Here is a 14,654-nt window from a genome sequence, read left to right on the forward strand (position 1 = left end):
CCGGCAGTTTTGATGGGCCGGCACCAGCTCGGTCCAGTCCATGCCGGATACCAGGAAGTTTCCTGTAGTTTCTAAGGGCTCTGTTGTGTATCGGGGAGTGCTAGTAACCAAGGGCCCTTGAGTATATCATTTAATTGTAGTGTAATTAGTGGTATTGATTTGATTTAATTTAAATTAATTAAAGGTTAAGACATGGCAGGACAGCTCAGCCCCATGGCATGCTTCTCCTATGCTATGTGGGAAATCAGGGACACTTCCTGTGTCCCTGACGACCATGTGTGCAGGAAGTGTATCCAGCTGCAGCTACTGACAGACCACATTGCGACGCTGGAGCTGCGAATGGATACATACTGGAGCATTCGCGATGCTGAGGACATCGTGGATAGCACGTTTAGGGAGTTGGTTACACTGCAGGAAAAGGCTGCACAGGCAGGAAGGGAATGGGTGACCACCAGGCATAGTAGGCACAGGCAGGTAGTGCAGGGGTCCCCTGTAGCCATCCCCCTCTCAAACAGATATACCACTTTGGATATTGTTGAGGGAGATGGCTTATCGGAGGAAGGCAGCAGCAGCCAACTTCCTGGCACCGTGGGTGGTTCTGCTGCACAGGACAGGAGGAAAAAGAGTGGGAGAGCTATAGTGATAGGGGATTCTATTTTAAGGGGAATAGACAGGCGTTTCTGCGGCCGCAAACGAGACTCCAGAATGGTATGTTGCCTCCCTGGTGCAAGGTCAAGGATGTCTCGGGGTGGCTGCAGGGCATTCTGGAGGGGGAGGGTGAACAACCAGTTGTCGTGGTGCATATAGGTACCAACGATATAGGTTAAAAAAAACAGGATGAGGTCCTAAAAAGGTGAATATAAGGAGTTAGGAGGTAAATTAAAAAATAGGACCTCAAAAGGTAGTAATCTCAGGATTGCTACCAATGCCACGTGCTAGTCAGAGTAGAAATAGAAGGATATTTCAGATGAATACGTGGCTAGAGGAATGGTGCAAGGGGGAGGGATCCAAATTCCTGGGACAATGGAACCGGTTCGGGGGGGGGGGGGGGGGGGGGGGGAACTAGTACAAACTGGATGGTTTGCACCTGAGCGGGACCGATGTCCTAGGGGGAGTGTTTGCTGGTGCCGTTTGGGGCAGGGGGTTACACTAAAATGGCAGGGGGTTGGGAACCTGTGCAGCGAGACAGAGGAAAGGGAAGCAAGGATAGAAACAAAAAAGACAGGAAGGAGAAAAGCAAAAGTGGAAGGCAGAGAAATCAAGGGTGTAAATCAAACAGGGCTACAGTAAATAATAATTCTGAAAGGACTAAGTGTGTTAAAAAAACAAGCCTGAAGGCTTTGTTCTTAATGTGAGGAGCATTCATAATAAGGTGGATGAATTAGCTGCGCAAATAGATGTAAACGGATATGATGTAATTGGAATTACAGAGACATGGCTCCAGGGTGACCAAGGCTGGGAATTCAACATCCAGGGGTATTCAATATTCAGGAAGGACAGGCAAAAAGGAAAAGTAGGTGGGGTAGCATTGCTGCTTAACGAGAAGATTAACACAATAGTAAGGAAGGATATTAGCTCAGATGTGGAATCTGTATGGGTAGAGCAGAGAAATACCAAGGGGCAAAAAACGTTAGGAGTTGTATACAGACCACCAAACAGTAATGCTGAGGTTGGGGATGGCATTAAACGGGAAATTAGAGACACGTGCAATAAGGGCACAGCAGTTATCATGGGTGACTTTAATCTAGATATAGATTGGGCTAACCAAATTAGTAACAATACTGTGGAGGAGGAATTCCTAGAGTGTATACAGGATGGTTTACTGGACAAATATGTCGAGGAACCAACTAGAGATCAGACCATCTTAGACTGGGTATCATGTAATGAGAAAGGATTAATTAGCAATGTTGTTGCGCTTTGTGGGGAAGAGCAATCATAATATGATAGAATTCTTCATTAAGATGGAGAGTGAAGTAGTTGACTCAGAGACTAGGGTCCTGAATTTAATTAAAGGAAACTACGATGGTATGAGGCGAGAGTTGGCTAGGATGGATTAGGGAACGTTACTTAAAGGGTTGATGGAGGATAGGCAATGGCAAACATTTAAAGATCACATGGATGAACTACAGAATTTATTCATCCCTCTTTGGCATAAAAATAAAACAAAAAAAGATGACTCAACCGTGGCTAACAAGGGAAATTAGGAATAGCATAAGATCCAAGGAGAGGACATATAAATTGGCCAGAAAAAGCAGCAAACTTGAGGATTAGGAGCAGTTTAGGATTCAGCAGAGGAGGACAAAGGGATTAATTAAGAGGGGGGAAATAGAATGAGTGTAAGCTTGCAGGGAACATAAAAACTGACTGCAAAAGCTTCTATAGATATGTGAAGAGAAAAAGATTGGTGAAGTCAAGCGTAGATCCCTTGCAGTCAGAATCAGGGGAATTTATAATGGGGAACAAAGAAATGGCAGACCAATTAAATACATACTTTGGTTCTATCTTCACAAAGGAGGACACAAATAACTTTCCAGAGATCTCAGGGAACATAGGGTCTAATGGGAAGGAGGCATTGAATGAAATCAGTATTTGTAGGGAAATGGTGTTAGGGAAATTGACAGCATTGAAGGCCAATAAATCCCCAGGGCCTGATAATCTACATCCTAGGGTACTTATGGAAGTGGCCCTAGAAATAGTAGATGCATTGCTGGTCATCTTCCAAAATTCTAGAGACTCTGGAATAGTTCCCATGGATTGGCGGGTAGCTAATGTAATCCCACTGTTTAAAAAAGGTGGTAGAGAGAAAACAGGGAATTATAGGCTGGTAAGCCTGACATCGGTAGTGGGGAAAATGCTAGAGTCCATTATAAAAGATGTAATAGCACAGCACTTGGAAAACAGTGACAGGGTCGGACAAAGTCAACATGGATTTACAAAAGCTAAATCATGCTCGACTAATCTACTGGAATTTTTTGAGGATGTAACTGGTAGAACAGATAAGGGAGAACCAGTGGATGTGGTGTATTTGGACTTTTAGAAGGCTTTTGATAATGTCCCGCATAAGAGATTGGCGTGCAAAGTTAAAGCACATGGGATTGGGGGTAAGGTACTGACTTGGAGAGAGAACTGGTTGGCAGACAGGAAGCAAAAAGTTGTAATAAACAGGTCTTTTTCCAAGTGGCAGGCAGTGACTAGTGAGGTACCGCAGGGATCGGTGCTAGGACCCCAGCTATTCACAATATATATTAATGATGATCTAGACGAGGGAACGAGATGTAATATCTCCAAGTTTGCAGATGACACAAAGCTAGGTGGGCGTGTGTGCTGTGAGGAGGATGCCGAGAAACTCCAGTATGATGTGGACAGGTTGGGAGATTGGGCAGAAGCAGTATAATGTGGATAAATGCAAGGTTATCCACTTCGATGGCAAAAACAGGAAGACAGATTATTATCTGAACGGTAATAGATTGGGAAAAGGGAAAGTGCAACGAGACCTGGGTGTCCTTGTGCACCAGTCGCTGAAGGTAAGCATGCAGGTGCAGCAAGCGGTTAAGGCGGCAAATGGTATGTTGGCCTTCATAGCGAGAGGATTCGAGTACAGGAGCAAGGATGTCTTGCTGCAGTTGTACAGGGCCTTAGTGAGACCACACCTTGAGTATGGTGTGCAGTTTTGGTCACCTTATCTGAGGAAGGATGTTCTTGCCATGGAGGGAGTGCAGCAAAGATTCACCAGATTGATACCTGGGATGGCAGCAATGATGTATGCAGAGAGATTGGGTCGATTTGGCTTATATGCACTAGAGTTTAGAAGCATGAGAGGGGATCTCATTGAAACTTATAAAATTCTAACAGGACTAGACAGACTAGATGCAGGAGGGATGTTCCCAATGGCAGGGGAGTCCAGAACCAGGGGTCACAGTCTAAGGATAAGGGGTAAGCCATATTTCTTAAGGCTAAAGGGATCAAGGGATATGGGGAGAAAGCAGGGACAGGGTACTGAATTTGGATGATCAGCCATGATCTCATTAAATGGCAGAACAGGCTCGAGGGGCCGAATGGCCTACTCCTGCTCCTATCTTCTATGTTTCTATGTAGGTCAATAAGGCCATAACAAAGGCAAACCAAGCACTAGGGTTTATTTCTAGAGGGATAGAATTGAAGAGAGAAGTTATGCTAAACTTGTATCGAACCTTCGTTAGACCAGAGTATTTTGTACAGTTCTGGTTGCCAGAAAAAGGAAAAAGGAGAAGGTGCAAAAAAGATTTACAAGCACGATACCAGAACTTATGAGGAAAGGATGAACAGTCTGTGTCTCTTTTCTCTTGAAAGAAAAGGCCAAGAGATGACCTAATAGAGGTCTTTAAAATTGTGAAAGGTTTTGACAAAGCAGACAAAGGCCACGAATTTAATTCTGGAGGCGGGATGGGGGCAAGTCAGCTGGTTTCTGGTCCCACACCCAGCTGCCTCAGCTCCGCAGATGTGATTTTCCCTTGATTGGCCTTGTTAAGCCGGCCCTACTGGCCAATCAACAGGAAGCAGGTCTGATGAGGCCATTTGATGATGCATCATCTGCCGGTTTCCTTAAAGGGACCATGCACAATTTTATTTTGACAGTTGATCTGTCAGTTTGACAGCACAGAGATGCTGCAAACACTGTACAAAGATGAACAATTGCACCCAGGCTCTCCAATGACTCCCTCCATATGCTTATGGAGGGAGTCACAGCACGTAGGGATGTTCTCTTCCCTTCCAAGGGCAGAAGAGACTGCCCCAGGACACCAACTTATCTTGAACCTCCATCCCAACCCTCTATCTACTTTATCACTTCCCCCATCTCACTCGCCACCCCGCACACTCACCCTCATCCTACTGCAAGCATATCAACTAACAGTACACAAGGGTAGGCACTTGAAAGGTTCAGCCAATGGCCATGTGAAGTTTCTGGTCATGTGTTGTCATACAGTGCAATATCTTTTTCCAAAAGTGCCCCTTATTGGACAGATCTGAGAAGTGTCTTACTGAGTTCCAGTGATTGTTCAGTCGTAACGGTCTCCTCCCCCACAACTTCCCCCACCCCCGCTATAATGATGCGTGTGCATGGAATGGCTTGGACATTAAAGGGATGCTTCACAGTGCTGGTGTGGGATAGTGTCAACCTGGCGCATCAAGTGGCAGCCAGGGTTTACAGCATCAAGTAAAGAAAATCTGGCCATGGTGATGCCATCGCTAGCCTCTCGGCCAGCAATTTTGTCAGGGGGTAAGTAAATATGGTCAGTAAATATGTAAAATCTTATCCCAAACCTCCAACAACAAAGTTGTTGCATTTGAATGTCAGCCATGTTACAGGAGCACTTTTAAAGTGCTGCACCAATGACTACAAATCATGTCCTCCAGCAGCTTATCTCCTTACAGCTGACGTGTTTCTGACAAGATGGGAAACCGGAGCCAGAAGCATGAAAATGGGAAACCACTATAAAAATAGGATTAGCAAGGCAGTTAACAGGTTGTTAACTGCCTTAACTACTTGTCCCACCGGGTCAGTTTGGGAGCAGCTGACCCAACACTCACGAAAATCACACGGGGGCGGGAATGGCAGTCTCAAGCCATTTTTTCCTGATTTCTGCTGCTGATCCACCTCCAAAGGGCTATTAAAATCAAGCCCAGAGAGCATGTTTCCACTTGTGAGGAAGTGCAAAACTAGAGGCCATCAATATAAGAGAGGCCATCAATATAAGATAGACAGTTAGTAAGAAATCAAATAGGGAATTCAGAAGAAACTTCTTTACCCAGAGAGTGGTGAGAATGTGGAACTCACTACCATAGGCAGTAGTTGAGGCAAATAGTATAGATGCATTTAAGGGGAAGCTAGATAAGCATATGAGGGAGACAGGAATAGAGGGTTATGCTGATAGTTAGATGAGGAAGGATGGGTGGAGGCTCGAGTGGAGCAAAAACGCTGGCATGGACTGGTTGGGCCCAATGACCTGTTTCTGTGCTGTATATCCTATGTAATCCTATTGTACATCAAGGTCTATTGAGAAAATTTGAGCAGTTTGTATAGAACCAGAGTTCAGAGCAGCATGGCTCTGCACAGCAGCCCAGGCAAACACCACTTCTTTTCACCATGGACGTCCAATCCTCTACACCTCCATCCCCCACCAGGACAGCCTGTGGGCACTCCACTACTTCCTTGAACAGAGGTCCAACCAGTCCCCATCCACCACCACCCTCCTCTGCCTGGCTGAACTTGTTCTCACATTGAACAACTTCTCCTTTGACTCCACTCACTTCCTCCAAATTAAAAGGTGTTGCTATAGGAACCTGCATGGGTCCTAGCTATGCCTGCCTTTGAGATATGTGGAACATTCTTTGTTCCAGTTCTACTCCGGTCCCCTCCTTCACCTCTTTTTCCTGGTACATTGATGACTGTCGGTGCCTTTTCCTGCTATCGCCCTGAACTAGAAAATTTCATTCACTTTGCTTCCAATTTCCACCCTTCCCTCACCTTAACATGGTCCATCTCCGACTCTTCCCTTCCTCGATTTCTCTGTCTCCATTTCTGGGTATAGGCCATTGCCAAACATCCACTGTAAGCCCATTGACTCCCACAGCTACCTGGACACTTCCTCCCACCCAGCTTCCTGCAAGGACTCAATTCCATTCTCCCAATTTTTCCATCTCCATCACATCTGTTCTGACAATGCCATACTAGTGCTTCTGATAGGTCTTCCTTTTTCCTCAACTGAGGATTCCCCTCTACAGTGGTTGACATGGCCCTCGACCATGTCCGTTCCATTTCCCGCACTTCTGCTCTCGCCCCTTCCCCTCCCTCTCAGAACCACGATAGGGATCCCCTTGTCCTCACCTTCACCCCACCAGCCTTCACATTCAATGGCTCATCCTCCGCCATCTCCAATGTGATCCCACCATGAAACACACCTTCCCCCTCCCCTTTCAGCATTCCCGAAGGGACCGCTCTCTCCACAACACCCTGGTCCATTCCTCAATCACCCCTAATACCTCCTCCCCTTCCCGTGCAAGCACAGGAGATGCAACACCTGCCCTTTTACCTCCTCCCTTCCCACTATCCAGGGCCCCAAACAAGCCTTCCAGGTGAAACAGCAATTCAGTTGTATATCTTGCAATTTAGTGTACGGTATTCACTGCTCATGATGCAGTCGCCTCTACATTGGGGAGACCAAACGCAGATTGGGTGACCGCTTTGCGGAACACCTCCGTTCAGTTTGCAAGCGTGACCCCAGGCTTCCCGTCAACTGTCATTTTAATTCTCCACTCCACTCTGTGTCCTCAGCCTCTTACACTGTTCCAACAAGGCTCAACGTAAGCTCATGGAACAGCACCTCATCTTTCGATTAGGCATTTACAGCCTTCTGGACTCAACATCGAGTTCAACAATTTCAGACCATAACCTCTGCCCCTATTTTTTCCAGATGGCAGCTGTTGATGATTCTGCCATACCTCTTCTAGACCCATCTTTTGTTCCTTTTTTGTCCCATTACCATCTCCTTATGCTTTGTACGATCATACCTTTCGTCATTTAATCACGCCTGCCTTCCACCCAGTCAGTCACAGTCCCTCCCTTTTGTTCTTTCCTCCCCTCTCCCCCTGCATTTGCTTAAAATCTGTTACATCTCTAACTTTTCCAGTTCTGACAAAAGGTCAGCAACCTGAAATGTTAACTCTTTCTCTCCACAGATGCTGCCTGACCTGCTGACAAATAAAATCACTTACTTGTAGGAGGAAAAAAAGCAAAAGAACACATTGAGATTATACTGAAAATAAACTCTAAGCCTTTTTATTTTCCCATCCAAAAAGGAACTATTTTAACATTTTACCTTGCAATGGCTGGCCTTCAGGAGTGCTTAATCCAACGCAGATCTGAACTGTTAGAAGACCAGTTTACTTTTTGTTTTTATAAATTGAACACAATTCTCCACCACCACCACTCCATTTTCTCCTCTTTCCTTCTGAAGTCACTGTTTTGTTTCTGGGGTATAGTTCCCTGGGAACTGGTCGCCCTCCAGTACCTCAGCCAAGTAGTTACTTTGTGAGCCTTCACGGCAAGAGCCAGCAGGCTATTTGACCACAGGGTTAGGAGTGCAACACAGCAGAACCTAAACCTGTCTTAATGACCCCACATGTGCAATTGCAGTAGATACGGAATAATCAGGAGCAGGAACTTCAGCTGATGTTGCCCTACCTAACCCAGGAAGTTGAGACAAATTGAAGCACCCCTACTGCTGTCCAGTTGAGCAGTGCAGGGAGTGAAATTTGGCATGTGCTCAGTCATCAGGGAACTTAACTTGCAGTCATTTCTTTGGATTGGAGCATTCACATCAATGGTTGGACAAAACTCACTGATGTGCCCTCAGGTTGCCTCCAAATATAGGGATCTTTACTCTGAATCTGGTCCAGGCGATACATAACCTAGGAGTACTAGTTTCAAACAAGAATAATTTTACAAGACTACACCCCTGGCACAGTATCACATATGGCATTTGGGCACATACCATAATTTTCCATCCATTAACAAAGTGGGTAGTACACGCAAAAATTCCCGATATGAATTCCTAGTGGGTGCAACCAGTGCTGGGAGTGTAATTTTGTAAAATGTCTTGATGCCAGGAGGGGAAAAAGCATTCCGCTCCAGAGCATCAACACTAAGGAGCAAATCCATTTCCGCAAAAAAAAAAATTGATGCTGGCGGGAACAACTAGCACCTTTAACACAGAAAAACATCCCAAAGCACTTCAGAGGCGTAATCAGAAATAAATGGGCACTAAGCAAAAGGAGGAGGTAATTGGAGGGAAAAAGATGGAGTTTAAGGAAGGTCTTAAAAAGGGGCAGAGAGATAGGGGAAGTGGAGGGGCTTCAGAAATCAGAGAAACCCCACAGTGCAGATAGAGGCCATTTCGGCCCATCGAGCCTGCACCAACACATATCCCACCCGATCCCCGTAACCCCTACACCAACACATATCCCACCCTATCCCCGTAACCCCACGTATTTAATCCCCCTAACACTAAGGGTCAATTTATCATAGCCAATCATCCAAACCCGCACATCTTTGGACTATGGGAGGAAACCGGAGCACCCGGGAGGAAACCCACGCAAACACGGGGAGAATGTGCAAACTCCACACAGTCACCCGAGGCCGAATTCAAACCCGGGTCCCTGGCGCTGTGAGGAAACAGTGCTAACCACTATGCCACCGTGCTTAGGCAGTGAATTCCAGAGCATCAGGCCTAGGCGACGGAAGGCACAGCCGCCAATGGCAGAGCAAAGAGAAGGAAGCTTTTTGATTAATGGAGCACTGGCACCAGTACTGGGGAAAGAGGGAGCTGTTCCGTTGGGACGGGCTCCACTTAAACCGGGCTGGGATAAATGTCCTGGCAAATTGAATAACTAGGGCAGTAGATAGGGCTTTAAACTAATAAAGGGAGGGGTGGGGGATTCAGGAAAGGGTAAATTCAAAAGCAGTAAGAAATGTCACAGCTGTAGAGCAGAGTAGCGATCAGGGTAAAAATATGCAGAGTGGGTCAGGAAGGGAGAGCTTAACAAAGCTAATAGGGCTTTAGAGACTAAAGTGACATCAAGGAAAAATAGAAAAAATTAAAGCTAAAGGCACTATATCTATATGCACAAAGCATTCGCAACAAAATGATGAATTAATAGCACAGATAGAAATAAATGGGTTTGATCTAATAGCCATTAGAGATGTAGTTGCAGAGTGGCCAAGTTTGGGAACTAAATATTCCAGGATACTTGACTTTTAGAATAGGCAAAATGTAAAAGGAGGTGGGGTAGCCCCGATAATAAAGGATGGTATAAAGACAGCAGAGAAAAAGGATCTTCACTCAGAAAATCATGATGTAGAATCAGTTTGGGTGGCGCTAAGCAACAAGGGGCAGAAAACACTGGTGGAAGTACTTTATAGGCACCCTAACAGTATTTGTAGTGAAGGGCAGAGTATATACGTAATAGGAAATTAGACGTGCATGTAACAAAGTAATCATGAGGGACTTTAATCTTCATATAGACTGGGCAAACCAAATTTGCAGTAAGTGTGGAGGACAAGTTCATAGAATATATTCAAAGATAGTTTCTAGATCAGTATGTCAAGGAACCAACTAGGGAATAAGGCTATTTTAGCTCTGCTATTGTGCAATGAGAAAGGGTTAATTAATAACCTTGTAGTAAAGGAGCCTCTGGGGCAGAGTGATCACATGAGAATTTTATATGGAGTTTGAGAGTAGTTAAAGTCCAAAACTAGGGTCTTAAACTGAACAAAGCAAGCTACGTAGGTATGAGGGGCCAGTTGGCTAAGGTAGATTGGGAAACTAGATTAAAAGATGGGACGGTAGATAAGCAATGGCAAACATTTAAAGAATTAATTCATAATTCACAATGGATATACATTCCCTTAAGGAATTAAAAATCCCATGGGAAAATGGTCCAACTGTGGCTAACAAGAGAAGTTAAAAAAGATAGTATTAGTTTAAAGGAAGAGGCTTATAATGTTGCCAAAGAGTAGTAAGCCTGAGGATTGGAAGCATTTTCAAATCCAGCAAAGGATGACCAAGAAATTGATAAAGAAAGAGAACATAGAAGATAAATTAGCAAGACACATAAAAACAGATTATAAAAGCTTCTATGGGTATGTAAAAAGGAAGATATTTGCAAAAGTAAACGTGGGTCCCTTAGAGGCAGACAGGAGAATTTATAATGGGCAATAAGGAGGTGGCATAGACATTAAACATATACTTTGTGACACCAAAAAACATTCCAGAAGTAGGGGGGGGAAACCAAGGGTCTAGCAAGAATGAGGAATTTAAAGAAATTAAGTAATAGTAAAGATATAGTACTAGAGAAATTAATGGAAATAAAAGTTGACAAATCCCCTGGACCTGATGGCCTACATCCTAGCATCCAGAGATAATTGGTTTTGATCTTCCAGAATTCACTTGATTCAAGAACAGTCACCTTGGATTGGAAGGTAGCAAACGTAACCCCGCTATTCAAGAAAGGAGGGAGAGAAAAAACAGGGAACTACAGGTCAGTTAGCCTGATATCAGTAGTAGGGAAAATGCTAGAATCTATTATTAGGGACATGGTAACAGGACACTTAGAAAAATAGGATTGGGCCAAGTCAACATGGATTTATAAAAAGGGAAATTGTGTTTGACAAATCTGTTAAGAGTTTTGAGGTTGTAATTAGCAGGGTAGATAAGGGGGAAACCAGTTGATGTAGTGTATTTGGATTTTCAAAAAGCATTTGATAAGGTGCCACACAGATTTTTACACAAAATTAGGGCTCATGGGACTGGGATAATATGCTAGCTTGGATTGAGGATTGGTTAGTGGACAGAAAACAATAGGAATTAGCAGCCATTTTCAGGTTGGCAGGCTGTAACTAGTTGTGTACCGCAAGGATCAGTGTTTGGGCCTCAGCTATTCACAATCTATATCAATGATTTGGATGAGGGGACCGAGTGTTTGCGGACGATAAAGTTAGGTGGGAAAATAAGATGCAAGGATGCAAAGGGGCTGCAAAGGGATATAGACAGGCTAAGTGAGCAGGCAAGAACATGGCAGAATATAATGTGGAGAAGTGTGAAGTTAGCCACTTTGTAGGAAAAATAGAAAAGCAAAATTTTTTTTAAATGGAGAGACTGGGAAATGTTGGTATTCAGAGGGACCCGGGTGTCCTTGTACACGAATCACAGAAGGTTAAATGCAGATACAGCAAGCAATTAGGAAAGCAAATAGTATGTTAGCCTTTAGAGATTGGAGTACAAGAGTAAAGAAGTCTTACTACAATTACATAAGGCTTTGGTGAGACCACGCCTGGAGTACTGTGTAGTTTCATCTCCTTACCCAAGGAAGGATATACTTGCCTTAGAGGGCATGCAATGAAGGTTCACTAAACTGATTCTGAGGATGAGGGAATTGCCCCATGTGGAGAGATTGCATAGACTAGGCCTATGTTCCCTAGCGTTTAGAAGAATGAGAAGTGATCTCATTGAAATATATAAAATTCTTAAGGGGCTTGACAGGGTAGGTGCTGGGAGGATATTTCCCCTGGCTGGGGGCCTAGAACTAGGGGTCAGCCATTTAGGACTGAGGAGGAGAAATTTCTTCACTTGAAGGGTTGTGAATCTTTGGAATTCTCTACCTCAGAGCTGTGGGTGCTGTCAGAGTATATTCAAGACAGAGCTCAATAAATTTTTGGATACGAATGGAATCAAGGGATATGCAGGAAGGTGGAAATGAGGTAGAAGATCAGCCATGATCTCATTGAATGGCAGAGCAGGCTTGAAGGGCTGAATGGTCTTCTCCTGCTCCTATTGTTTAATGTTATGTTCACAAAAGACCAGGCTTGGAGGAGCAGAGTTCAGGGTAGGGTGAAGCGGTCAGATGTTAGAGATAGATGGGGTGAGGCGATTAAGGGATTCAAACACAAGGATGAGAATTTAAATGAGGATCAGGAGTCAATGTAGGTCTTTATACATGTTTAATACAGACAACAGAATTTTACAAATAAGCTATTATAGGGTTAATTTTTACTAGCTTTTTGTCAGAGTACTATGCAGCGGCAGAGTTACATCAATTTGGGGCAAGAGGGTAAAAGCAGATAGAACTCCCATATAGGTTAACATTCAGTCATCGAGTATTAATTGCACAGTCAGCTTGACCTACCATCCAGGTCAAATTTGTGGAACTGCTAATTGATTCCAAGAAGAAAACACAAGACAAATGTGCCCAAATAAAACATGGCTGGGAGTATGTTCTTCATGTGACAAGCTTTGCAATATTAGTGATCTTGACCCCTTCAGTAGCAATAGATACTGCTTTGAAGACACCACCACCATAGTCAACATGACAAAATACACTGGATAACTGGATCTAGCAACAGAAAAATAAGCTTTTACAGAGATACACTGAGACAACATTCTAATAGTGCTTTTGTATGCATTGTTCTAATAGTGCTTTTGTATGCATTGTTCTATGTTTGAAATCACAAGCTTTCGGAGCGCTGCTCCATCAGGTGAAGTGGAGAGATGCATAAAAACACAGCTTATATATAGTCAGAGAATAATGTCAGATGTTTAGAGGTAATCTTTCTAACTGCCATTTATCACACCTCGGCAGAGAGATAATCACAGCAATCAAAAGGTGTAAATGGCGTCCAAACAGGTCAGTCAGGAAAACATTACGTCAAAGAACAATGAGGTGGGGTCACAAGGGGTCAAATGTTGCAGATGCTGGGGTCTGTATGAAAAACAAAAAAACACAAAACACATTTTGTTTTGCTGGAAATCACAGCAGGTCCAGCCGCATCTGTGTGGAGAGAACAAGCCAACGACGACTCGAGTCTGGATGACCCTACATCAGGTGGGGTTACATGCAGCATGACATGAACCCAAGATTCATGTCACGCTACATGTAACCCACCTGACAATGTTTGGACACCATTTACACCTTTGATTGCTGTGATTATCTCTCTGCCGAGGTGTGATAAATGGCAGTTAGAAAGATTACCTGTAAACATCTGACATTATTCTCTGACTATATAAGCTGTGTTTTATGCATCTCTCCACTTCACCTGACGAAGGAGTAGCGCTCCGAAAGCTTGTGATTTCAAATAAAGCTGTTGGACTATAACCTGGTGTTGTGTGATTTCTTACATTTGTCCACCCCAGTCAAACACCGGCATCTCCACACCATTGTTCTATGTTCCCACTGATCAAAAGTGTTACTCAATTTTTCAAAGCTCTAGATTCAGGAATTGTGCCTTTGGATTAGAAAATTGCAAATGTCACTTAAAAAAAATGAACTTGCCAACAATTAACATACTCATGGATCATGCAAGTTATATTTTTCCAACTGTCCCCAAATCAACAGTCCACTTTTACCTTGGACAGAAAGTTCAGTGCAAATAATTAGTTCCATTCATTTTGTGCGGTGCTCGATAATACAATGTTCACAAAAGGATATTGAAGAAATATACTTGAGAATAAGATTCTACTAGTATTTCACCTCTAGTATCCAAATTAATACTCACAACTAATTCAATCCTTAGCTAGTTACAGATGACAAAAGCCAGGAGTCACCAGCAAACATGTATATCTAAAGCGCCCTTTAGAAACAGGGATGTTTCAGCACTTCACAAAGGCAATAAGTGGTTTATAACATTCAACAACAAAATAACCAGTGTCCTCTCATTTCCAGTTGGCCATTATTTTCAAATAATAAATAAAGATTCTGGAAAATCATGTGGCAATTTCATTGCGTTTTTTTCCCCCCCGATAGCCGGTACCATGGCTGACATGATCATCTGGATTTATATACTGCAATCCCTGCGAGTTCGTAGAGCGATAAATAATCGCCTAGAAAGTAAATTGATTGTACGAAGGACATACTTATTTCCATAACCATCATTCAGTAGTGGCATGCAACAGCTGGGTATGTGTATACACCGAGGCATCTCCTAGTTATTTCAAAAGCAGAAGGCAGAGAGAGTGCACAACAGCGGAGTGCTGCCCTTACAGCAAGTCATGTCGGGCCCTGTCACTGCAACACTCCTGACGCTCGCTCAGCCCTGACCATCAGTCTAATGATGACCATACACA

At 43.8% G+C, this 14,654-nt stretch overlaps 1 protein-coding gene across 2 annotated transcripts in view; it reads right to left on the reverse strand.

Moving 5' to 3' along the window:
• dnajc3a (DnaJ (Hsp40) homolog, subfamily C, member 3a) overlaps window positions 1-14,654 on the reverse strand; it is a 132,336-nt gene that overhangs the window by 117,131 nt on the left and 551 nt on the right. The window lies entirely within an intron of this gene.

Source organism: Somniosus microcephalus, chromosome 10 (genome assembly GCF_052327205.1).
Source record: "Somniosus microcephalus isolate GS21.2 chromosome 10, FLI_Smic_1.0, whole genome shotgun sequence".
Taxonomy (NCBI): domain Eukaryota; kingdom Metazoa; phylum Chordata; class Chondrichthyes; order Squaliformes; family Somniosidae; genus Somniosus; species Somniosus microcephalus.